Here is a 26888-nt window from a genome sequence, read left to right as displayed (position 1 = left end):
CATATTTGCCACAAATGATAAGCAAGTGTAATCTTATTATTTGTTATGGGTGAAATTTCTCAAGGTCACCACATGGGGCGCTATTCATATAAACATAGTGACACATTATGAGACCTGAGAGGAAATGTTTGGGATGGGTTCATGTATAGTTATGACATTTCATATTTGCAAATACTGGAATTTTGAGATTGCAAATTGATGATTTGATAAACTAATGATATTAAAGGCATAACTTGGGTGAAGGAATCAAAATAACTCAAAATATAAGGGTAATCTTTAGAAAATATCATTGTTTTCAATTATCTCTATTATATTTATTGTTTTATGCCTTTGTCACATAAAAACAAAGGAAATAGTAAGAAAAACTTTCTAGGACCATAATTACTTCGAATTTTGTTCTTTCAACAAATTTCAGCCAAGGAACACCCATTTCATACACTGTAATGCTGTTAAATGAAATGGGAACAGAAAAAAGATGCAAAATCTGACTGACATGGTTGTCTGTTTATGGTTGCCATGGCAACCAGCAACATCAAATATAGCTAAATTATATACCAAAATGCTTGCAATAAGATTTTAGGAAAAGTCACCTAATTTGGTTGAAATCGGATAAAGGGCGAAGGAGTGGCAAACGAAAATCTGGTAGGGGGGCACAATGTGCCCCCCCCCCCCCCTTGGGCTTTATAGGGTTAAGACTGTGCTAAAAAGCATACAATGAGTTTTATCAATATTAAGTGACAATTTGTTGGCGTATATCCAAGATTGCACAGATTTAAGTTCTTTATTCATTGTGTTAACAAGAGTATAATGATCTCTGTGTGTAAAAACAGATTGGAGTCGTCAGCAAAACATAAAGGAAATAATTGGCGAGGAAGTAGGAAGATCGTTAATGTACAAAATGAACAATAGTGGGCCTAGTAAGGAGCCCTGTGGAACACCACATGAAATTAACTTTAACTGAGAATCACGGCTATTTATACTCACAAATTGTTTTCTGTTTGATAGATAATCTCGAAACCAGTCCAAAGCCTTCCCACGTATACCATAATGTCGTAGCTTGTAAATCAAAATATCGTGGTCAATTGTGTCGAAGGCCTTTGAAAAATCAAGAAAAACTCCTTTAGTCTGGGAGACATCATCTATAGCATGAGCAACTTTGTGAATAAAAGTGAGTAAGGCATGGGTCGTACTGTGGTTTTTCCTAAAACCAAACTGAGAGTTACAAAAAACTTCACACTTTTCGAGAAATTTGTGTGCGCGCGTATATACCAACCTTTCAAGAAGTTTTGAAAATGAAGTTAACAAAGAAATAGGGCGATAATTTGTCACAGATTCTTTTTGTCTTTTTTTTTTAAATTGGTACTACTTTAGCTATTTTCATTTTTTTGTGGAACTATGCCAGTAGATAACGATAAATGAAAAATATGTATTAATGGTGTAACTACTTCATTAATGATGTTTTTAAGGAGGAAATTGGTGATTCCGTCACATCCAGAGCTTTTCTTAGTGTTCAAATTTTGCACGATATCTTTGATTTCTTCTTCAATGACTGGTTCGAAAAAAAAAGAGACTGCTGATGCACTCGGTAAACATTTTTAACAATAACCTGGACTATCATGTAACATTACATGTGGCTATATCCATACCAAAGTTCATAATTGAGCCCTTGTTGTACATATGTATATGATAACACTTTGCTTTTTCTTTGATATTGTATTTGTCTATGTTCCATATGGGTCTTACATTTTTCAAGCAGTGCTTCTTACTAGTCCCCTCCACATTTGTGAATATATACATGTGTATACATATATATATATATATATATATATACATATATATAATTTCATGTCATTTCATTGATGTCAAACATGATGTTCATTGTTCTAAACATTATCACGTAAGGAGTTTTCTTTGTTCAAGATCACAGCCACGTGATTATGTCTAAAATGTTAATTCTATTTACTTCTTTACATCTATTTTTACATCTATATTTCTATTTTCGTATTCAAATAACATTATTTAAGCATGCCCCCCCATGAAACATTTCACGGATATCTTGATGTGGATTGACTTATTTCTTTAATATTCAGACGGGATGAATAATTGAGAAGTCTGTGAAAAACAAAGAACAACCATTGTTGAATAACTCCTTTTGCGTTTAGCATGTTTAGACATGGGAATGGTTATTGTTAGATTGAAGGAATTTAATACCACATAAGATATAGGTCATGTGTATAGTTACTGTATGATGTGATCTGGTAATTGAATCAAGTGAAGGAAACTTATCTTTATCTATGATATTATCATGTCATAGTGCAGTTGATTGCTTCAGAACAAACGGAATGAAATGAACATCTTTTTGACACAAAACATGGTTAGGCAATGCCGTATAGCTTCATCACATCATTTCTTCTGCTGGCATAAACACAGATAATGTCCGGAACATGGTTTCCTGAATGTGCTTTTGCGGATGAGGTATCAAACTGCCACATTATTGTACCCTGAATATTGATATCTCTGTCATAGGAAATGTCTATAAACCCAAAAGACGGTTCTAATCGAGTCGCAGGTCAAAGTTTGTAAAGAAACAACATGTTGACCTCGTCTCCGTTTCAGCGGGTGTAGTTCCTTTCGATATTTATCTATTCGGCCAGTGATGGGGAAATCCCTACTCAATGCACGATCAATGAAAAGAGAAAGGAGTTCAATCGCAGCCGTCATCTGAGCACATAGCGGCAGACAGATTTAATGGGAGCTATAGCTGCTCTTTCGTTTCCACAGTGACTGAAACCGTGCTAGGCCTTGGTACGAAGCTCTGTAACTGGTTCTCATGGAAGTTAGTCTTTGAAAGTTCATCGGCCAAGGAAATATCAGCGTGCTAGAGCTGAGAATGTTAAATGAGTAAGTGTTGAGAGAGAAGGGGAAAAAAGATCCCGCCCTTTTCTCTTGTATCACTGGAACTAGCAAGAAACCTTGCGTGCGTAAGATCAGACAAGCAATATGACTCACAAAAAGGAGTTGTTTTGTCCCCAGTTCATATCCTTTCTTAGCGCCTATTGGTAGACACCAGTCCTCTATCTATATCAGCGTGCAGTCCTCTGCAGTGGACTTTTACAGGGATTTTGGTGTAACACTGGCTTATTTAGAAAGCATCAATTTTCTTCCTCATATTCCGGGTAAAATGAGACTTTGCTGAGTTGGAGTTACGACGAGAAATCTATCACACGTCATAGTATTAGGAATCACATTTGACGCTATGGCAGCAAAAAAAAAAAAAAAAAAAAAAAAAAAAAAGGGGGGGGGGACGAAAAGAAGGGTAACAGGAATGTGTCATTTGATTTGCGATAGACGCAATGAGGAAATACGGGTATATGTCAGACGGGGTTTTGGTGAGAGGAGTATTTCAATTTTCTTTTGGGCATATTGGGTATTTATTAAATGAAAAATGTATCATGTCCCATAAATGTATTTAATAATCCGCCCTACTGTCACCCGTCAGTAGATCAATTAAGAGATTTGGGAATAACCCCCCTCCCCTCCCCCTCCCCCTCCCCTCCCCCCCCCCCCCCCCGTCAAGACGTCAGAACGTTATGGTCTTCACCTTCCACCGTAATTCATTTTTGTTTTTATTTCCAGTTTTAGTTTTTATGATAATGACCAAAAAACAAACAAACAACTTCACTTCATTCCATCGATTCGGAAAGCGGGAGAAATCATATCATTAGCCTTGAGTGGTACATTGTATACCCATGAAAACTCGAGGAAATATAAATATTTCATGACAATTTTTTTGAATACTGTTAGCAATTCCTTTGTATCATTCCACTGCTGTGTATGCATGAAAATTACTATTTTCTTATCCAGTGAACTAATTGTCCGTATTTCGTCAAACTTCAGTGATGTGTTTTGTTTGTGCATTCACCGAATGCATAACGTTTGAGATAGATCTACCTTAATAATATTTTGTGGTGATATTATTTCATTGCAAAGCATCGACTGCGACCATAAATCCTTTGACTACCCATATGTAATGTGCAAGCCATAGGGGCGGGGGATGTTTCGAATGTTGCCCCACCCCCCCCCCCCCCCCCCCACTCCAACCCACCTCAGGGAGCAGGGTCCACTCGAAAAAAAAACACCAAAGTGTAAAAATGCAACAGAAAAGTGATTTTTCTAGATTTCAAAGAAAAAATCCAAATATGGGATCAATGACCCTTGACCCCCTCGACACACTGAAGAACGATTTCACAATTGTCATCTACTCTGAATATCTTTTTCCTCTTACGTTTCTCTTGGCAGATTTCCAAAATATTCTATCTTATGTGTGCATTAGGGTCCCATTTCATTAAAAAAAGTTGATATATTATGATCGCAACTCGTGCTGGAATGGCAATTGTCATAGTAACGACAAGAATCCAGCTTCCTGACAAAGTTGTCAATCCAGCAGGAGTTGACATCTTAACATCTCTTATAAAACAGGGCCCAGATCACTGAATCTCAGTTCTAAACTTTTATGCAAAAGCTCTCCCGTGGTGGTGGTGGTGGTATGTCCCATCACCACCACCACCACCATCCAACGGCTAGATCATCTCTGCGCTTAGGTAGCTTTGATTCGGGCTTTGTTCGTTTCTTTGTTTATTTTTCTCTCCTTTTTTATTTTTTGGTGCAACTGAAGTAAATGAATAAAGCATCGTCTTCCTTTTCTTTAATAGGCAAAAACAAAATCTAAAAGATGAGCCCTGGATCGATGAATTTCAATCACAGAGTTCCGTGATTTCAATAGTAAAAATGCAAGAGCTCCCTCTTGTTGGAGAGGGTATCCCTCCCACAATCCGTGCCCCCCCCCCCCCCATCCACACACGCACGCACGCACACACACACACACACACACACACACACACACAAACTGCAATTAGATAATTGATTTTAAGTAATTTGATCAGTAGATGAAAAAAAATATCATCGGTTTATATCTTGGAATAAAAATTCCACCAACAGTGTGCACTAGAGCATTGGATTTCAGTTCTAATGGGCAAAACTCCCCCTTGTGGATCCCTTCCCCGTCTCACTCCCTCGCTTGCATGTTCTTCAAAAAAATATTGGGCATTATTATTCTTGCACCCATCCCATGAAAACATTGCAATTCTCTACATTCAGTACGAGAAAGTATAACTATTCTGAAAGATAGATGATAGATTAGAACAATAAACCCGTTAAAGCAACAAAGGACATCAGAGGCTTTCTTCAACTATCAAAGGTGATTAATTTGATTTTACTTTAAAAACTATACCCTCTGAGGCGACCGCATCCCGTCAGAAAGAGCCACTATTTCTAATAAAAAAACTGTTTAGTTACGGACATGTGGCATCAGAAAATGACCCCTCTTATAGGTCATGGAATATTGAAGTCAAAGAAAAACACTTATAGCCAAGTTCCGTCAATTCACTTGTAGATAACAACCTTATACAGAAAAACATCCGGGACCGGAGATTTGACAAAGGTATGTGCTCTGATGTGAGCGACAGATGATCTTACCCCACAGATTGACTGCCCTCTTGACACGAATCTCGATTGTTATTTACGGATGTACTAAAAGATGCTGTCCTGGTAGGTTATTGGTCTCCAGCACAGATGTACATGTATAGGGAATTAAGATTTGCAATCCGAGTTTTGATAAATAGAAAAAAAAAATAGTAATGATTTGTTGAGTATCCTGTCTATGGTGTCGTTTACAAACGAGGTACACCCCCCCCCCCTCCTTGAATTAAATCTTTTGAAAATCTGCTACTGGTACTTGTCTTGGAAAACAAACTAACAAACAAACAGTTTCATCCTGTGTCCAACGTGTGCAATGGAATCCTCCAATCACGAGGTTGTTGCGATGGTTCCGGTAACGGTAATGTTATTCTTTTTTTTTTATTGCGTAGAATTCGATGTTTTCACAGGCGATGAAATACACAAACGCATCGATGTGCTTGGACGAACAAGACTGTTAGCTACTTATGCTGCGAGTTTTACAAACAGGTAAGTTCTATATCATTCAACTATGTCACTCAAGCTCGTGGATGGATAGATAAATAACTTACTAACAAAGTGGTGACGATGAGCTCTGTTTTCCATCATGCCAAGAGAAACAGAGTTCTATGTCATAGCAATGTTCCAGTCAGGGGCGGAGACAGGAATTCCGTAAAAGGGAGCCCCTTTACAAACTTAAAGGGGGTGCAAGCCCCCCACCCCAATCTTTCTTTTTATTTATTTTGTCTCAACAATAAATAAATAAAGAGGTGCGCGCCCGGTGCTCCCCGCCTGGATCCGCCAGTAATTAACTTGTCCCGAAATGCAGAGTTTGATGTCTGTATTGGGAGTTATGTGAAAACTAATTACGATCATGGCAAGAGCTGTGCCATAACAGGTATACAGTGAAAGGATGCAGGTCTAATATAAAAAGGATATTTATCTTTGTTGTTAAGCAATACATTATATTACGTCATCACTTTAGAAACACTTTGCAACGTGTTGATATCTCCCGTTTGACTTAAAATCAAAGAGAACCACGCAAAGAAATCAAAACAAACAAAAATTGTTCTTAAACCAAGTAGACTTCAGCCAGTATACCCTTGTGTTTGTTGTGTGTTTGAGACATATTGCGCCCCTCCTGGATCCGCCACTGCTATTAGTATGTTTGGTATTGATGTGTCGCTTTGACGTATTCATATCATTAGTTTTGCTCCGTCGTGGAAGTCTATCAAAATTGTCTTACATTTTTACCAGTGATGATATAATGATTTGAAATGTTTATATCGATCATCGATTTCTTTGAACGATACTTATATAAAAAATAAAATAAAGGGAGGAATTTAATGGACAAGACTTGTAAAAGAAGCAATTGGAATTAATCACGAACGGGATATCAGTCAGTATGATACAGATGCAATTTGTAGGTACTTGAATTGATGTGAGAGAAGTAAGTTTCTGCCTGCAGGAGATTATGAACAGTTTGATCGCTAAATGAGTTGATTCCGTTCTTGGCAATTTGCAATATCTGAGCGAAAATCTGCTAAAAACACGATAAGAAAACATAATATATATTTCATCACAACTTTGAGAATATTCTCTTATTATGCAAGTGAGGTATCACTGGGAAGATTTTAGTTTGCTCGATCCGATGATAGACGTACTTACAGAAGTCAAAAAAAGTGGCGCTTAATCAGTCTGCTATAAAACTCTTTATGTAGTAATATGATAAGATTTAGTGAGGTAATTCTTCAACCTAGATAGTACCGTATAGTATACTCTTATCATGAACTCCTTTTAAAGACATCATTATTAGTTTTGGTACTGAATGATATCACTCTAATCATTAATATTTGCACAACCTCCTTTGTGGAGATAATTTGAATGAGCTCCACTGCATGAGACTTTCAATATGAGTACTTTCGTGGAGGCATCATTATGGTATTTCTAATATTCTTGTTTGATACTTTTCAGATTTGTTACGTTTGATTTATGCCAGTTTTATCCGGGGCAAATTATTTGTTGTATAGGGACCCATTTTCTCTCTTTCTTCTCTCTTTAAATCACAACATCAGAATGATAATGTGTTATAAGTCAATGAAAACAACAAGCAAACAAAATTATCCTATTATGGCTTTTTAGTATGAGTGTAAACTTCGGTAAGACATGTAATTGTTACGGTATGATCTCCATAATGATGCAAAATCTGATGATGTTATGAGTTGCCACGTAATGGTTGTGACTTCAACTATTGACAGATTTTAAACGGGAAGCCCAGTGTCCTGCTCCTGCGACCATGCTGGTGCCGGTGATTGTAACGACTTTCATCTCACTCGCGGCCGCTTTACCTGGGACCACACCCACGCCTGTGCCGAACGGTATCCGCGGATGTGCCCGTGAGTGTGGAACAACTCCTTAAAATGTCCTCTACAAACGTTTTCGTTTATTAAAGGCAGGCAACTGAATGTCTGTCACATCTTAAACCACTCCCCTGCCACCCGCGCAAATGGTGTCCTATTTTCGCTTCCACGTGGGTAACTGAAAATGCTTAACTGCTTAGGTTTTCCCGCTTTTGATAGCTGAACTCTTACAAACAAACTCAAAATTTCAATTGGGGTTTGGGGTTATTTTCTGAATTTCCGCCTATTTTCCAATCTAAAGCTTAACTTTAGAAGCGTATAATGATTAAGTACAAGAAATGTTTTATCAACTTGCCATGTCTTTCAAATTCATTAAATTCTTCCGTTGAAGTGTTCCTATTGTAACTAATTGACAAATTGCCCTGCATCGACGTAAATAAGCATTAAATTGATCAATGTTTTTAGTAGTGGCCATGATAAAAATTCAAAAAAAAAGGTCATAGGCGTACGTAATCGAGCAGGAAGAGGTTCGAATGTATCCATAGCGTGGGCCATTCTCCCTTCTCCCAGACTTAAATAATTGTTACGCAGGAGGCATCAGTCACTACTTCTCTCCCATGCTTGATCAGCTCTGCTGGGGCGAGTGCGCGTCACGAGACCAACACTCACGAGTCATACAGTCCACGAGTCACACAGCTCACATGTCATACAGCACACTAGTTATACTTACAGGCCACGAGTTGTAGAGAGCCTACAGCCCATGAATTCGACAGTATATACAAAAGTCTCACGAGACCGACACTTGGCAAAAAGGACTCACTAGACCGACACTATGCAAACAAAGCCCACGCTTAAAAGGCTCACGAGACCGACACTAGGCAAAGAAGGCCCACAAGACCGACAGGATGAACGGCGCCATCAATAGAACAATTAATTGTATAGGGTGTCCAGATAATGGCATGAGGAAAACGTGAGATGGAAAAGGAGAGTTGCAAGGGTATTATGACGTATTATGAGTATTATGACGTCTTTATTAATTTTCCGACATTCATTTTTCTAATTTGTCCTGAAAGGTAACTAATCATTGTCTGTCTTTGCATGGGTGAGATCTTTCAGAACTTGGTAAGCCCTCTTGCTTTTGTTCTTGCTGACACTGTCTTCTACTTCTGAGTACTGTTCTTGTATCCAGTCTTCTTTGACCTGCTTATTCATGTCTTCCCCGACCTTCTTGCTGATGTCTCTGAAAGCAGATGCTCGGTCTATTGGTTTTTGAGTTTTTTTCTTGTATCACACATTTCTAGGATCTCATCATTTCGTAAACCAAGGTTTGCGTCAGGGAATTTGAGGTCTCTGTCATCAGTCCGTCAAATTTCTTCTTCTTCTTCTTCTTCTTCTTCTTCTTCTTCTTCTTCTAGTATAGTACAGTCCACCATGAGGTGTATCAGCGTATTTGGTTGTAATTACCTCTGCATTATCTCATGTAAAAAAAAAAAAATCTGAAATTGGCCCAGCATAATCCGATTTCCACCGAAAGGTAAGTATTACTAAATGAATGCTTGCATGTACACATTACAGAAACTTTAAAATGAAACGATGTTTTGAGATTATCATGAATAAAATATGCATAGTAAGGACACTATACGATGCAAGCTTATGTTACTATCCCTATATGGAGATTAATTTGAATATTCTGCACAATTATTACAGATGAGCTCGATACAAAAGGTCCTTTATTTAAAAGCAACTGCTGATGCCTACAGACAGGATTTGCTATCGTATATATATATATATATTTTTTTTTTTTTTTTTTGTTTTGGTAGATGGCAGTTATGAGGAGTTATTATGAATATCATCTCAGACCTATTCATCTCTCTCATAGATTTTTAAAAGTATCTATATGAGGTCAAAAGACGCTATCAATGAAAGAAACAATTAATTAATCATGCTTGTTGATACATCAGTTGACCATTCAGTTTGTCAGTCATCCTGTCAATTACTTCTGAGTTGCTAATTTGACCTTTTCGACCCGAGGGTTTCCATGTCCCGAGTATACTCTACTGGAGGATTATGGTAACGGCTTCTTCAAGCGTCGCATCGAACCAGGCAGGTGGCTCTATAAGATTTCACCGGCCTGCGACATGGATTCCGCCTATGAAAATCTTTTTATGCACATGGAAAACTACTTCCGGGGTAATCGTTCTTGCAATATTCTTTGCTTTTGTTCAATGTTTGTGTTGCCCCATAAATGCACACAATCGCAGTTGACTTCCTGTTTGCTTTGCACCGCAAGCAATAATCTTATAGATGTTTGTTTTATCAGTTAAGTCGTGTTGCCGAGTATAATTTCAACGTTTACTTTTATATAGTGAATTAAACAATGTAAATCAGCGTCAGCTCGAACATGCAGTGTAATTCTTTGAAAGTGCTTCTTTAAAGATTCGTCGGCCCGAATTCACGAAGGTAGTACATGTACAATCTTTGTCCGTGGTTTAAACCATGGACAAAGACCGTAATTTTGTATGGGGCGCCAAGTGTCGCATGGCCTATTTCGTTACGAAATCGGTCATTTTGTAATAATTATGCTAAATTATAATGTTGTCATTTCGGTACGAAATTTCTGATTATTTCGTTATATGTTAAATCATAATGTTGTCATTTCGTAACGAAATAGGCCATGCGACACTTGGCGCCCCATACAAAACAACGGTCTTTGTCCATGGTTTAAACCATGGACAAAAATGTGTGCCACATTCGTGAATTCGGGCCTTTCTGTCTATTTATCCAAGGAGCTTGAAGAGTTTACTATTCAAACAGCTAGCTGTTTCGTTTGCTTGCACAAAATGATTCTACAGGTGCAATGGATCGGTAATGTAATGTATTCAGATTTCATGCATGCTATATGTGACCCTGCACCTCAAAACAAACAAAATGTCGCCAGACATGAATTTTTAGTTACCATATTCTGAAAGAGCAGACTTCAAGCTTTAAAATGATGTATAACTCAAATCGAATGGACTCACCTAACCTATCTAAATATTGGAAAGAAAGCACAAACCCAGGAAAAGTGTGAACTGAGAAAAGAGGCTCTGAAGTACAGTGTCTATTCAAACGCTTAATCTTTACCAAACCGTGCTGGCTGTGCGATGAATGGGACAAAAAACAGGAAGTAAACCACCAGAGTAACAACAACGAAGAGATTATCAGCTTATACTGAAATTAAGCATGCCTCATTAACACATTCTGTCCATAATTACTGCCAACTTTCAAAGCAGTAGCACTATCCTTTCAAAAGTTATTAGAGTTGAAAGTGAAGAGTGTGCACAAGGTTTTTCAGAAATGAAAAAGGGATTCTAAAGACACACCTAATCAAACTATTCTACCAAAAATGTTCGAGATAAATTGCTTAAAAAAAACACACTTTCCTGCCCGTTTTATGAAACCAAATTTTAGCATGATATAAAAGAAGACCCGCTCTTTCAGAAAATATGAAAAAGTCAAGTTCGGCTAGGTTGACTCATTTCACTTATTTTCAGTCCTCACACAAAATCAGTGTGTGCGACTTTATGTTCGTTTTAAGGTGCACGGTCACATATTCACAAAAATTGCCCTTATAAAACAACTACATAGTTTGCCCGACTTAGCAACATCTAAGTAAATTCCAGCCTACGGAACTTAGCATGGGAGGGAGGAAGTGAATAGAATGCGTAGTTACCGCTGCTGGAAAAGAAACATACATAAATTGTAATAAATTACAGTGATGATCTACTATTCCTTTGATGATAGGGGTTCATAATGCCGCCGAAGTAAATACAAAGATGCATTTTCAACGGTAACATAACGTTGACTAAAAATATATTTTTGTCAATTTTACTGTAATTAATTTCTACCCAAGACCATTACGAAGCGAAACGAAATGTCGTCCAGAATGACACATGTGCAACTTATTTGATTTGATTTGATTTAGTAGTTTCTGCATTATCATTTTACATGTACAATCATTGTTGGCATTATGTAAGATATACACGTATACATCGTGTACACACGTTGTTTACAATGTGTTATTAACAAAGTGTGTACGCGGTACAATAAATAATACAGAAGCCTTGTAAAATTAATAACTCCCAATCGGAGGACCCGAGTTCAATTCCCGCCCAGTGATTACGTCCTTATACAAAATGTTTTATTTTGCCCACTATGTCTCTCTCGACGTCGGTATATGCGGGTGCCTGGTAACGCTGGGGTAATGATAATTGCAGGGCTCTCTGGTATCGAGCCGTGGCAGCACTGCAGAGGCTACCCTGGATGAATAAGAATTTATTATATATTAATAAATAAGATCATTTACAATGAAATGATTTTGGTATAAACTGTCCTTAATTATTACTTTTGATATGTTTAACTAGTTCTTTTTTCTGCAATCATATATATATATATATATATATATATATATATATCCAAACAGTACATATGCAGAATTGATTGCACTTTTACAGTGTATGCATAAGGAGAAATCCAGTCCAAAAATAAGTTAGTCTGATAAAAAAGAGTAAAATCTTACGAGTTCAACGTTAAAAATTTGACCTAGATCGGATGAAAAATAGTTGGAAGTTATGAAATTTGAAGTTGTGCTAATTTCGGCAAAACAGTTCTTGTACAGTGGATATGAATATGCAAATGAGTGAGCTGACCATGCCATAACTTCACAATTTTTAATTGATCGTGTTCACAAAATGATGAAAATTCAATTTCTCTGTCACTGAAGTCTGCAACATGATGTTGTTCCTAGTTGAATAACTTTAGAATTGTGATTAGTTAGATATATATAAGGATTTGAGCCTCGGACAAAATTGCGTTTGAATGAAAAACTGGAAATGTCCCAATTTTATGTACAAACTATATGTGACCCTGCACCTCAAAACAAACAAAAAGTCGCCAGACATGAATTCTTAGTGAAGACCATACCAATGGCAAGTTGTGAGGAGATGTCATGCTAACTTTTCCATTTACATATTCATATCGACTGTTCAAGAACTGTTCCCTCAAAAATAAGCGAAACTTCAAAATGTTATAACTTCCTTATATTTCATCCGATTTCGATCAAAATGTTACCGTTAAACTCGTAATATTTCACTCTTTCTTGTCAAACTTACTTTTATTTGGACTGGATTTCCCCTTCAAACATAAAACTCTAATAGTTGAATTCATATTCGCGGGAGTAATTTCTATCGCTCTGCCGGGTAAGATGTGTTTCTCAAGTTTTGTTTTTATTCATTTCATTTATTTACATATAAATTGTATTAAAAGAAGTAACTCTTTATTTAAAACTAGGGGGACCAATAAAAGCACTTTATACCTGTCTGTAAAGGTCCAATACGGCATAAGACATAATATTACATATCGAATGAACTAATATATATATATATATATATATATATATAAAGCAAAAATATTCTCGGGGTTTTTTTCGCGTTAGTTTCATGTGTGAAATGGCAGAAATTTCCACTTGCACAGTGAAACATGAGAGAACGAAATATTATAAATACATGGGTATGCATAAGGTGTACATGTATTATGATTTACGAGTTCTACTATCATTATACATAATGGGTAGGCATAACGTATCAATACATGTATTATAAATTCATACTATATTATGATATATACATTTTTTCATGCACACATGCATGCATTTATATTTTCCATATATTAGACACTGTTTATGCATGTCATTATTTTATTCTTGTGTGTGTGTGTGTGTGTGCGTGTGCCTGTAGCAAATTCCATCCCCAGAACCGCCCCTATCGTCTTCACTGTGAACGAGAAGAGACCGCGCTCTGTTTTCTGCCCAGAGGAGTCGGACGACCTCACGTGCTGCCCACGGAGCTTTAGCATGCAATACTACATTCCCTCGGGCATCGCAGACCGCATATTTCGAGAGACTGTAGAAAGCAGCTCTGAGTACTTTGACTGGTCAAGTACATCCAACGTACCCGTGACCTCCGCCGCCTCGGTAAGTCCTCTGTTTGCTTTCGCAGATTTAATCAAAGAGTGCATGTTGCGACACAAATTGTCACCCCCGGCATAGGGCGACGATTTGTGCATGGAGTGACGACACAAATCATCGCCTCTGCCAGGCGACAAATTGTGCGGCTGGTGCAGTTCCCTATTTTTGACTCCAATGGCGAGAATGTGTGCAGGTAAAATAAAACGTATCTGTTCAAATTATCGTCGGTCGTTTTCTTCAAACTACAAAAAATGATGCCAAGATGCCCTACGAATTGTGTGGTGCATAGGGTGGGTGTTCCTATGGTATGCTTGGGTGGAGTTGGTATGATTGGTAAATGGGAAGTGTGTGTGTGTGGGGGGGGGGTGCATGGTATGTGCTGTCTACGGTGTGTAGGTGTGTATATTCGAACGCATAGGTTTGTATTTGGTGTGTGTGTGTGTATGAACAAGGAGGTATTAGTAAGTTCACTAATACCTCCTTGGTTTGAGGTATCATAACAATTATGTGTGGAATCTATATAATTTGGGTGACGTGGGAAAAAACAACAACATTGTCATTGTCAATGTCAAACATTGTCGTTGTCATTGTGTGCATGTGTGGTGGGTTGTCGGGTCCTATACTGTCAGTGGTATTGGTTTGTCTGTGTAACGTGTGCCTGTGTGTGCGTACATTTGTATGTGTGTGTTTGTGTTTGGATACATACAAAGAGGACGCTGTCATGAGCTGACGCCGTTATTGCTCCGTGAGGGATTTTGGTCTTTTTTCACCCTATTCCACCCATTTGTTTCACATTTTCTGTTTAGTGCACTGAAGTAACAGAATTTATCAGAATTTGTGTATAAACTGTGCCACATTTGATGTACATTGTCTCACGATCGAAATGTCTTCTTTCCAACTGCTTGCCATCACGACTCTCATGTCACTGTTGTGCGGGAGTACGCTGAACCACTTGCCCGACGCTTCGCTACAACCACTGGTGAGCCACAGCCATCACACGGTAGCGGCCATGATGGAACACCCACAAAGAGTAAGATCAAGTACTCAGAGCACTTACAAATACACAGTTGCGGAACTCTACAGACTAAGAAACTCAGCCAAGTTACATCTGCCTAGAGATATCTACTTTACTGCACTAGAATGTGGTACTTATAAACGGCTTGGAAGACGTGGAGGTACCCACACCAGGCGAAAAATTTGTGTTTTGAACAACAATAGTCAACAATAGCTCTCCGGCCAAAATTAGCCCTTCATCGGACAAGAAATCTCACACCTGTTCGCCAGTGCAGTAACACTATTGGCCACACTCTTCCATCTTTCTGCCCATGTAACGCTCAATCATTGCTTAACAAACTTGATGACCTACATATCACTACTTCTACCCTACGTGCAGACGTCATGGCAGTCAGCGAGGCGTGGTTTACACCCTATTTGGGTATCTTGGATTATATTCAATACGGATTATACACCTTCTACTTCGCGATCTTCGCTGCATCTTCAACGCATCCTACATCGCAATTTACATTAATTACACTTTGCCTCTACCCCGAGCTCGGATTTTATACTGCGCGATATCCGCTACGTTTTACATCGCGACTTGCACTTTCTTCAGGTTCTACGCTCCAATCTGAGGGACTTTTTCATCGCTACATTTACGTCGCGTTACGTCGCTGCTTCGGTCCTGATAGCGTGCTGTTAGTGGTGTGGCAGACTCTACCAGGGACCTCGCAGTTCTCTACCTAGCGCTCCAGCGGTGGACATACTCTCGCTTGTGCTAGCCGCGACACTCGGAGGCTATTCCACGCTGTCGCTGGATCTTTTGTACATATTTCCCCCAGTGCATTTTGGAGTTTGTCCCTATTATTTCATATCATTTCGGGAAGTGCAATACAAGGACACTGTTCACCTCTTCTGGTGCCCTAGTGCATTTAACCCCTGTTGCAGTCGTATACCACTCCTGCCGGCGGTGCCTTCAGCTCTACGTCCCGTTAGCCATTTGGTGAGTAGGTGTTTCATTTTAGGCCCACACAATAATACCTACATTCATGGTGACCCCGACGTGATCGTTTACATAGGGCCAACTTCACATCCTTCATGTTCATCCTTCATCCTTCACTTCAACGAATATGACGGCTAACGCAACTACAACCAGCCCACCGACGGATGTCATAGCGAACCTTACGGCGCAGGTCCTTCTGCTAACAAAGCAGGTGTGCATACTAGTAGCACGTATAGAGCAGGACGAACGATGGTCTCAGCGAACATCACGCAGTTCGCAACGGAAACACCGTCCTCGTCAGCGGTCTAGAGGCGGCAACCGCGGCCATGGAGACGGGCCGCGCAGCGCACCGCGGAAGCGAACCCCTTCTCAACAAAGTTTGGTGACGACGCCCAGCAGTGCCGCTCACCCGGTTCGCGGCGAAAAACCCCAAGCACTTTCAACGCACCAGGGAAACAGCCCTGCCAGAGATTAGCGGCAACGAGTCCCTCTGGCAGTGACACAACTGGTCGCCGATCTTCCACCTCAGATCGACAACACCGTGCTGTCGAACACGGTACACACTCTTCGACAGTCACCGGAGCCGAAGTCAGCGCCCTCCCTCCTTCAGCACCCCACAAGACGAAGTCTTCGCCTACATCTCATTTACAGGCGGATAATAACCCCCCCCCCCCCCCCCCCCCCCGGTCACCACTCTCGGAGAGCGTTCGCCCACACCCGACTTTGGCCCGCGTCGCACTTTTCGACGTAAACGGAACACCACATCCCACGTTCCCGCTCGTCCACACAACTCCACGCGTGATCCGAAGCATTTCACTCCGGAGATCAACGCTACGAGGGATGGTTTATTGTAGAAGCACATGTTGATCTTTGCCTTTGTAATTGTTGCTTCACTTGGTATTGAATCTCTTGGCACAGGCTCTGTTCTCTTTACCCCTGGGGTCACAGCTGCAATGATGGCCATTCCATGAAATGTGTTCAGCCCGTCCAGTGTTCTCACATTGTGGTCAACATTGTCTGCCACATACTGAACAAAATGGTCAGGAGTGAGACCTGGGATATCTGCGCCCTGTGTAGCTGCTGCACATACTTCAAATTTCTTCACTTCTAAATATGAAGAGCAAAAGCCATGCTTGTTCAGGGAGTCAATCAAGAACTTTGATGCAAATGATGATGCAGTTGAACTGCAAGGCCAATCTGAAGGGGAGCAATGATAACTCTTGGTCTGGCTGCCTGCACAATCGCCTGCCCTACTGAGGCTATCTTCACCTCTGCTTTCTTTTCGCTAAATTTCCTTCTGAGTAAGAGTCTGAGGGATTCAGGAATAATGGCATTGTTCTTTTCCACGGAGGAAAATATCATCTGGTGTTGGGTAGACAGCTTTCGATGTCTCTGTGCGCTCTATGTCATTCTTGATCATTTTTGCTGCTGCTGCTACCATTCTCATCTTTTCAGCCTCAGGATCGGTCATCTTTGGAGTCTCGTAGAACTTGTTCAGTATGGCTGATGCTGTGCTAGTGAATGTCACCACATTGGCTTTACCATTGATGGAAGTGATGATAATCTGGTCACCAAAATGCTCCTGCAAATTTTGCTTCATGTACTTCACACTGTAAGGCTCATCGCAAAACTCCTCCATCTTGTCTGCTAGATCAGTCACGGTTATCTGCTCATCATCATTCTCTATCAAGTATTCAGCAACTTTCAGAAAGGCATGCTCTCTGTGGGACATTACAGGTCGTCCTATTTGTTTCTGCATAGAATCATCAGCTGAACATTGGTACATTAATGAATTCTGCTTTCCAGTTCTGAAATTGATGCTGCACACTTGATGATAGACCGCATCTGCTGCATGGAGATCTTGTGCAAACTCAATCCTGCTGTGAACTTTTTCAACCCAGCTGTCCTGCCGTTCTTTACATATACATGTACTTTCTACTGTAGCCTGGAAATCTTCCGTTCTCACAACAAAGACAACTGTGTCATCGTGGCCTCTCTTTTTCCCGGTAGGCTGTACAGGTTGAGCGCAAAATAGGCAGTGCTTACTAAATGTGAACACCGGCCCTGTGAACGCAGAGTGGGACCACTAGTTGAGGTGTTACCGTCTAGCTTTGCTTTCAGATCACGACTGATTATGTTTTTGTTGGTGTAGTCCCTTCTACACTTTTGATGCACAGAATGTCCAGCACATACATCAATGTTGTCCCCCCGTAATCCAGCTGCTTTGTTGACACCACTGCTCCCCTTTTCTCCCAGTACAACAGTTGACTGTCCATTGGTCAAGGACTCATTGCACAACACACAAAGATCCATGTCTGAAGGTTGTTTAAGACTATGTACTGACAAGGCGATCAGAGAACTGCCAGCTTTCCCTGAAGACCATGCACAACTAGTGTACAGACAGGGAAGCCAGTCTCACTGGATGCTGATGTAATGATGCCAATGAAGGTTAGATGTTAGCTTGGATACAAAGAGCATCTTTGTGTAACACACACCAAGAAAACAACGAATGTGGTTGTGCTTACAACGTGGCAAAACACACATTCTCTTTGGATCCTATTTCAGACAGGCTCCCCACCTATATTCCTCTAGATTCCTCTAAGCAGCTTTTCTGGAAGACCATGCACAACTAGTGTACAGACAGGGAAGCCAGTCTCACTGGATGCTGATGTAATGATGTAAATGAAGGTATGATGTTAGCTTGGATACAAAGAGCATCTTTGTGTAACACACACCAAGAAAACAACGCATGTGGTTGTGCTTACAACGTGGCAAAACACACATTCTCTTTGGATCCTATTCTAGACAGGTTACCCCACCTATATTCCTCTAGATTTTTTGTATGTTGTTTGAGGATATCAGTGGAACATGTGGGTGAAAAAATAAATTCTGTTGCAATTTTTTCCGGGTTTGGCCATTTGGGGGGGGGGGGGGGTAGATTGACTAGTCTATAATAATAGGCACAGCGTAAACGTTATAAGTAGTATACAGTACATACCCCTGCTGCCAAAACTTGAAGAAAGTCCAGACGAAAGTCCAGACTCCAAGGTCTAGCGTTGCCGCTAGATCTAGGCCCTTGTGCTGCAGGCCCTGTTGTTTCTGTGCTGAATTTTGCAGGTAAGGTATCTGCTTTATGGATTTTTTATGTTTTTGTAGTCGAGATAAATCCCATGGTGGTCGTATTAACACCAGTGGCCTGTCCACGTAGATACAAACAGTGCCGCCGCTTCGCGATCCAAACGCTGGTGTAGGTATAGTGCTAGAGTACTTCCGTATCCATGTAGATATCTCAAAATTCACTGAACCAGATTGCACCAAAATCACAAGAAATATTTCATGACTCATGTCCACTTGCTTACGCTAATTGGAACCAAATCGCAAGTCGGGAAGCGTAAGTGAAGTTGTCGACTTTCCTGTCGTCGCTAAAAATAATCTGCTCTGTTCGACTAAACGAGTGATCGCGGCGTAGTAGCCCTATCTGCCTGCGCACGCACAGCCTGAATTTAGCCATCTAATATCATGAGACAAATCTTTCAAGAAATCGGAAGCAACAAATCAATTTATAAATTATCTGAGTTAAGTTGAATAAAAAATATAGTTCGAAAATCACACAAATCGCCAAAATCCCGCGTAAATTCCCCGTTCGCACAGTACTAGTCGGCTAACTTGGGTTCTAGATTGTGCATGTCTCGTTTACCAAGATCTCTCGCGAAGAGGGAGGTTTTTTTTGAGTGACAACTTGAAAGTCGGCGTCAATATTGATACTTTTTGATTACCGATTTAGTTTAAATATAATACAGTATTTTGAAATACGCTTAGAAGTATATCCTGTAATTTTGGTGCGATTTGGTTCAGCGAAATTTGAGACAGCTGCATGGATAGGACAGTACACAAGTGCCGGCTGCTAGCTAAATTGGGCCTAAGCGTCGTCTGCTACTCGGCACGATTTAACGCACGCGTATGCGAGGGCTTGTAATCAGTGATATATTTGGCACCTGTGACATCACGACATCCGGGCTCGTCATCTCATTAGCATAATTCTCACCCGAAAACTTCCATTTTTTAAATGAAATTACGGACTAAATCGTTATGAAATTTTGATTCTGTTTGCACCACTGGGTCTTTTAGAATTAAAAGAACAAACATATAAAAAAAACGGAACAATGCCCTTTTTAGTATTACCCAGCATCTAATTGTAATCAATAATCTTGGACAGTTGGAATGTGATTCAGTGCGTACTGGTCAATATGGTGCTAGCGCGTATAACATAGCTTGTCATGGTGTCACGCGCTTTAAAGCGCGTCAATTCAATCCAATGCATTGTACAATGGTATTATTGCTGGGAAGTAACTGTAGAGTATTTAAACAGTTAATTACACTCCGTAGGTCTACGTAGTTACTCTACTCACCGAGAATGCAGGCGTATACTGTAGAGAATGTCAATAAGATATCCACGGTTGGTGAAACTAAAATAAGGTTCCCGTTCATACAGCGATAGCGACTAAACTCTTTTTACGTGACTGCAGGCCTACGCGAAGTAAACGTGACGGAGTACATAAGAGTAGAGTGATGAACACGAAGAAATGACTTCGCGAGCGCGACCTCAGCAATCGGTGACCACGGCCGAAAAAAATACGTTCATTGGTTGAACTCAATCACGCCGTGAAAATACGCTGATTTATGATTGGTCCGGTGACGAAGGTGAGGTCTGATTGGAGCCTTACAAATCTTAGTAAGGTGGAGCGAACACATGGAATGTTGAATGTTGACACTCGCTAAAATGTTACATTGGCAAGCGAAGAGTGCTGAATTAATATCAAAACACGTCTTCCACGCGCGTAAACACCGAAACTTGAATATAAAGGAATGCAAATGAACTATGTTGTTTCCTGACCGTATTAAACTGCTGTAGCCGTCAGTACTATACTAGTATACAAATGTGCCAGGTCACTACAAATTGCCTGATGATTGCACCTCATGGAGGTTGCATGAAACTCAGAGTTGTAACCTAGCAAACGCATAACGTTTTCAGAACGTTTCCTAAACTTTTTTTTTTTAGTTTCCGTACGTCTTCGCATAAAATGGACGTTTTTAAAACGTACATACAACGTCAAAGTTGGGACTTAGCATTTACCGCAAAGCACAGGTTTTTTTTTTTTTTCGAAAACGTTTTAAATAAGTCAATGGACGTTACAAAACGTTTTTATCATGTCTGTTACGTCTTCGTCCTTTAGAAACGCCCACAAAACGTTCTTATTAGGTCTGGTCCGTATTCGTCATTGGTTTCTTTATCGTGAATATTCATGCCTGTTTATGAATATTCAAATAAGAAGATTTTAAAACTAGTGGAAATAGATAAAAGACATTGAAATCTAAAAATGTATGCTGGGTTCAAACTTCCTGTGTTAAAAATAAACTTACCTACGTTATTGGACAGTTATTCACAATTTTAAATTGTTTTATGAAGAGGTATTTTCATAACAATAGGCCTAATTAATGTGTGTGTGATCTAATCTTAGTAACCATGTCTTCATGCATTACAACATTTTGCTGGTATATAAAAGAATGTGATACCGATTCATCAATTGGGAATAGGATATAGTATACATGTAGGTATAGGTGGTAGGATATTAGGAACAGGTTAGGATAGGATTACATAGGATTAGGATTAGGGTACATTAATCCCAGAATGTCCCTGTATAATCTCGTAACTATATAATTTGTTTTAATACCCAATTAAAAATAAACATTAGACGTTCTTGAAAGGTTTTCTGGAAGTTCTAGACGCATATGAAAGGTTCTCTAAACGTTCTGGAACGGGTCATAAGACTTTTCAGACGTTCTTAAATCGTTTTTTGAACGTTCTAGACGGTTTTCAAGGGTTTTTCGGACGTCTGCAGAACGTTCACAGAACGTTTTGAATATTCTTAAAAGGTTTTACTGACGTCTATAATGTCCAAAAGATTTTTTGCAGGTCCTTAAAAAATCCGAATGGTTTTTTTTTATTGTTTTTTAAACGTTTAAAAACGTTTTTATAATGTCCATTTCAAACGTTTTAGATACGTCGAAAACCTTCCACAAAAAGACGTTCTGAAAACGTTTTGACAAAACGTCCAAATAACGAACTTGGAACGTTTAAAGAACGTTCAGAAAACGTCCAAATGTTAGCTCTGAATAAATGTGGTTGAACCTGCAGTCAACCGGGTGAACTTGTTTAATTACTTATATATATATATATATATATATATATATATATATATATATATATATATATATATATATATATATATATATATACACACATAAGTGTTTTCTTTTGTCAAAGCAATTCATTGACACCTGCGATAGAGCGCATTACTTCTCAGCTGCACGGAACATGCACGGACACAAAGGAGAGATTCCAAACAATACGGGTATTAGACTTCACATCATTCAGAAAGCTACAAATTTTTAGACAACTAGGGAAGGTGAATATTCACCTTTTTTTACTGACATAGCAACAGCTGCACGTAATCCCAGTACTAAAACCTTTCCTTCTCCAAGGCTGCTTGGAACCGGCTCCCTTAATCACTTACATCAATCAATATTTCTCCCCAACTTTGCGAAAACCTTTCAATAAAACTAACACATTGACGTCCCTCTCTAGTACACACACACACACACACACACGCACACACACGCACACACACGCACACACACGCACACACACACACACACACACACACAAAACCTTCGCGATACGAGGATGTCTTGTCCGCCGCTGTCTTAACGGGGTAATTTGAAACACAAGGTATAGGATAATGTTATTATTAACATTACTTTAGTTGGTGAATCAAAAGCGTTTGATTATTCCAAAAAAGTTCTGACAAATTTATTGTTTTTTTTTTCTAATTATCCTCGCAAAACAAAACTTTTGGTCCAGCAAAAAAGTACAGGGGAATCCCGCTATAACGAGATCGTCAGTTCCTGGTGATTTTTCTCGTTATATCCGGATTCTCGTTGTATCCGAATACTTGTGGAAAGTACACTTTATAGAAACATGCTCTGTTAAAATTGGGTAACATGCATCGATATATGACGACTTCATTTTGATGAACAGAAAAACAGGAAATGAGACTGGAAAATGTGAGAGCATTTTTTTCCTCGACGCTTGTTATCAAATTTTTCAGATTTGACAAATCATTATAATCATGTCGTCGATGTGGCCTGCTTTTTGTTATCCGCATGCTAATCTTTCTGCACATCTGAGAAGAGAGATGAGAAGAAAAAATTATGCAAGTATAGGTAAGGTCATTGCGCTCTTAACGCTGCGTTTAGCGTAACTCGCGTGGATGAAAGCTGTGACTGAAGTCCGAATTTATCTTTCCTTCTGTGACAAATTATTGATATAAATCACGTTTATTATGGTGAAGTTTACATCGTGATTTATGCTCTCATTCTTTTTTATCATTTCCTTCAAGGACACCGTGCCGAAACATCCTATTTCTTCTCGCTATTACTGTAAAGTGTGGTGCGCGAAACGCGTGATGACTTTTATACTGCCAGACAGAGCACCATGTGCTTCCAGCTTGTTGCGAAGCACCAGGTTGAATGCATGCTTTGTATGAATGTTTTACCCGACGAGATTGACGGATGCATGCCGTTTACGAAAACAAAAATCAGTAGCCGGTAACTGAACTGATATAGTAATATTTCGATTAGCAAGTGTTGAGTTAATTCAAATTTTAGCTTACGACCTCATCATATTTTGATTTTGACATCTGACTCAATTTCTCTCTTAATCAAAGTTACGTAAATGGGGTATCTATTGAGAGGCTGTTTGCGAGCGTAGCGAGTAATAGCAGATTTTAAATTTCGGTAACAGTTACAATCAATCTTGAAGACAGTTTTCATTTTGCAACCGGTTTTTCTTATCGCAAAGAAATTTTGAACCAAGGAGGTGGGAAGAGAACCTCCCTGTTTGAACATGATATTATTCATATTTCTCCCGAAACTTAAACTTCGCTACGTTCGCAAACATTTGCTGCTCACAGTTACAAACTTCCCTTATTATCTGGAAAGGTTAACTTAACATTTCGTATACAAAAATGCATGTGTAACTAACTGTACCATCTAAATTTCGAACTTTAGCGTTTGTGATAACATTTAGACATATTTTTTAGCGAAAGCTACAGCTTCTAGATATTCCGATTTCATTCCATCACGGCCCTCGGAAACAGACTGTATGAGCTTGCGGCGCTTCACCTTGATTGCGTTGTCTCTGGCACTGGCAGATGTTAGTCTCTGCTTGCACGCAACGATAATTCAGACAATTACGCGGAGAATGGACCTTTTCTGGTTTTGGAATAGTGCGTGACTTTTTGCGTTGTTTAGTTTCAAAGAGAAAATGTCGTTACATCCGCACAAATTCGTCTTTGTTTGTTTGTTGTTGTTGTTTTGTTGTTGTTGTTGTTGTTGTTGTTGTTTTCAGGCCCGAAAATTATCTCGCAATAACCGGAACTCCGAATCCCCATAGGCTAACACGCAAATTTATCATCTTTTTCATCTTTTTATAAGCAGATTCTCGTTGTATCCTATCTCGTTATAACGGGATTAATTCGTAACATACATTCATATATATTTGGACTCTTTAATCACTTTAAAACACTTCAAGACAGAGATTGCTTTGTTGTCCTCCGCTGATTAATGAAAAGATGAAAAGATGGTAAGATGAATTATCATTGCTACACCTTATTGAAATTGATAAAAGCTATAAGACATGCTGAGCGTTTTGCTATAAATGTATCGCAATGATGTTATTGTTGGGTTTTTTTTTCAGCCTTCTGACTATTACTGGTATTCCATGGATAATGATGACGCTGCTGGTAGAAATCACAACCCTGCTGTTGTACCTTGTCTTAACAGGCCACAAAACGCAGGGTAGCCTCGGGGTAGCCTCGGGTGAAGAATCTTCCCCTGAGAAGATTGTGCCTGTTAAGACGCAACACAGTGGACAGGCTCGGGGTAGCCGCGGGGTAACCTCGGGCTAAGTCTTTAAAAACGCAGGGTAGCCTCGGGATAGCCTCGGGTGAAGAATCTTCCCCTGTGTCTGTTAAGACGCAACACAGTGGATAGCCTCGGGTAAAAGGCAGAGGTAAAAATGGCAGGGGTAAAAATGGCAGGGGTAAAAATGGCAGAGGTAAAAATGGCAGAGGTAAAAATGGCAGAGGTAAAAATGGCAGGGGTAAAAATGGCAGGGGTAAAAATGGCAGAGGTAAAAATGGAAGAGGTAAAAATGGCAGGGGTAATGTCAGAGGTAAATGATTATGTCAGTGGTAAATATGTCTGAGGTAAAGTTGTCAGTGGTCGAAATGTCAATGGTCAAAATGCTAGAGATAAAAATGCCATTGATAAAAATTCAGTCGTTGAAATGCAAGAGGACGAGGTAAAAGTGACAGATTTTTTTCTTCATGTTTCTGACACCTTTCTCGCAATACGCGCTTTTCGTGCCTTCTGAAATAAAGCACGGGGGAGACCGGGGAGAAATGGGACACGAGAAATATGGGACACTCATGTAACTTGAAAAATGCTTGGCCAGTCAACAATCCAATTATATCAGTAAAAAGATGAGCCTCGGTACACCTGAAAATGGACATATTAACCACTATACAGCTCTACAGGTATCTTGTCAGTAAAATATCAAACTTACTTTAGATCTGGTAGGTCCTATACTATGTTAATAGGTATTTTAATATTAGTATGCAAACTTCTGAAAATAAAATTGCTTGATAACAGACATGCAGGTATGAAAAATTGGCAGGGATCTTTTACTGTTTCTGTTACCACTGGGAGAAATTTAATAGGGCAGTGTTACATTTCTCCCCGCGGCACATGTAAATCCTACTTTGGTCATGATGGTTATCCAATTTCTCTCCAGATTGTCTCATTTCTCCCCGCTTGATGTCCCATTCCCCCAAAATTAGGGGTTAAACAAATCATTAATTACACGAAAATGTTTTATATAATTCAATTCAATTCAATTCAATTCAATCATAGTTTATTTCCAATCAACGAAAATCAAAAACATAGTACAATGTATACATGTCATTAAATGATATTGTTCAAACGCTTGCAAAAGATTCATGTAATATACGAGACAAATTATAGAACAACATATATGTACAATAATAAAGAGGAACACTGTACAAATACTACGTGGGCGAGCGGAAAATAAATTCGATCATGGAAAATAGTGATCCACTAAAAAGCAAAGCTTGTCGGACGTGGATCGCTAGATAAATAATGAGTGAATGATATACTATTCTATAACAATATACATGTAGTTATTTTGAGATACACAGGTCGGGAAAAAAATATAGAATACCAATGCTATAGTGCCCGGACACTGTTCATTGAACCACGTGTACCGGGGAAATATGATTATATATAAAGGGGTATCACTAAATATATTATATATAAAGGGGTATCACTAAATACTCTAGCAGCTTAGCAAACTCTAGCAGCTTAGCAAACCTATCGTGCATTTTGTGATACAAGCACCAAATGTGGCACAAAATGTACATAAACATATATTGCAAACATTTTCAGATATTGGGCCACTTGCAATTCTCTCTTTATGTCCGCCATATGGAATTTCAAAATGGTCGCCATTTGAAATCTACAGTTGCGATTATCTCTGGGTCTAATGGTGCTATTGACCTGATTCTGGTGTGTTCCGGGATTTACGCCCATGCTTTGGGGCAACAGCTAAGTTTGAGAGGTATCAAACAGTTACATTTTTCGCCTGCGGATTCGTTCAACAATAATTGAAAGAAAACCCATGGCAAACTATCGGTTTTTACTCTCACTAGAACAGTCTATTGCTAATGTTCGTCTCCAGTTTTAATAGGCATAAGTTTGTAAAATGACCACAAAGTGTTCATCAAACTTCGAGATATTTGTTTTTGCCTCATGTGATACTTGAACAATGTAATAAAATATTTTGCAAGAGCTTACTTATGTCTGCCGATAC

General features: G+C 39.3%; 1 long non-coding RNA gene across 1 annotated transcript; it reads left to right on the top strand.

Annotated features, from left to right (window-relative positions):
* The first annotated feature begins 5976 nt into the window (after positions 1-5976).
* On the top strand, positions 5977-10069 carry LOC139745430 (uncharacterized). Its single transcript, XR_011711890.1, has 3 exons — positions 5977-6024; positions 7773-7910; positions 9906-10069. It is a non-coding gene; the product is annotated as an uncharacterized lncRNA (long non-coding RNA).
* Positions 10070-26888: the final 16819 nt, after the last annotated feature.

This window comes from Diadema antillarum, unplaced genomic scaffold (assembly GCF_040938485.1).
Source record: "Diadema antillarum isolate AM-2024a unplaced genomic scaffold, OU_Dant_1.0 seq00001265_RagTag, whole genome shotgun sequence".
Lineage (NCBI taxonomy): Eukaryota > Metazoa > Echinodermata > Echinoidea > Diadematoida > Diadematidae > Diadema > Diadema antillarum.
Note: the sequence above shows the minus strand (reverse complement) of the source record. Positions and strands in the feature narration are given on the sequence as shown.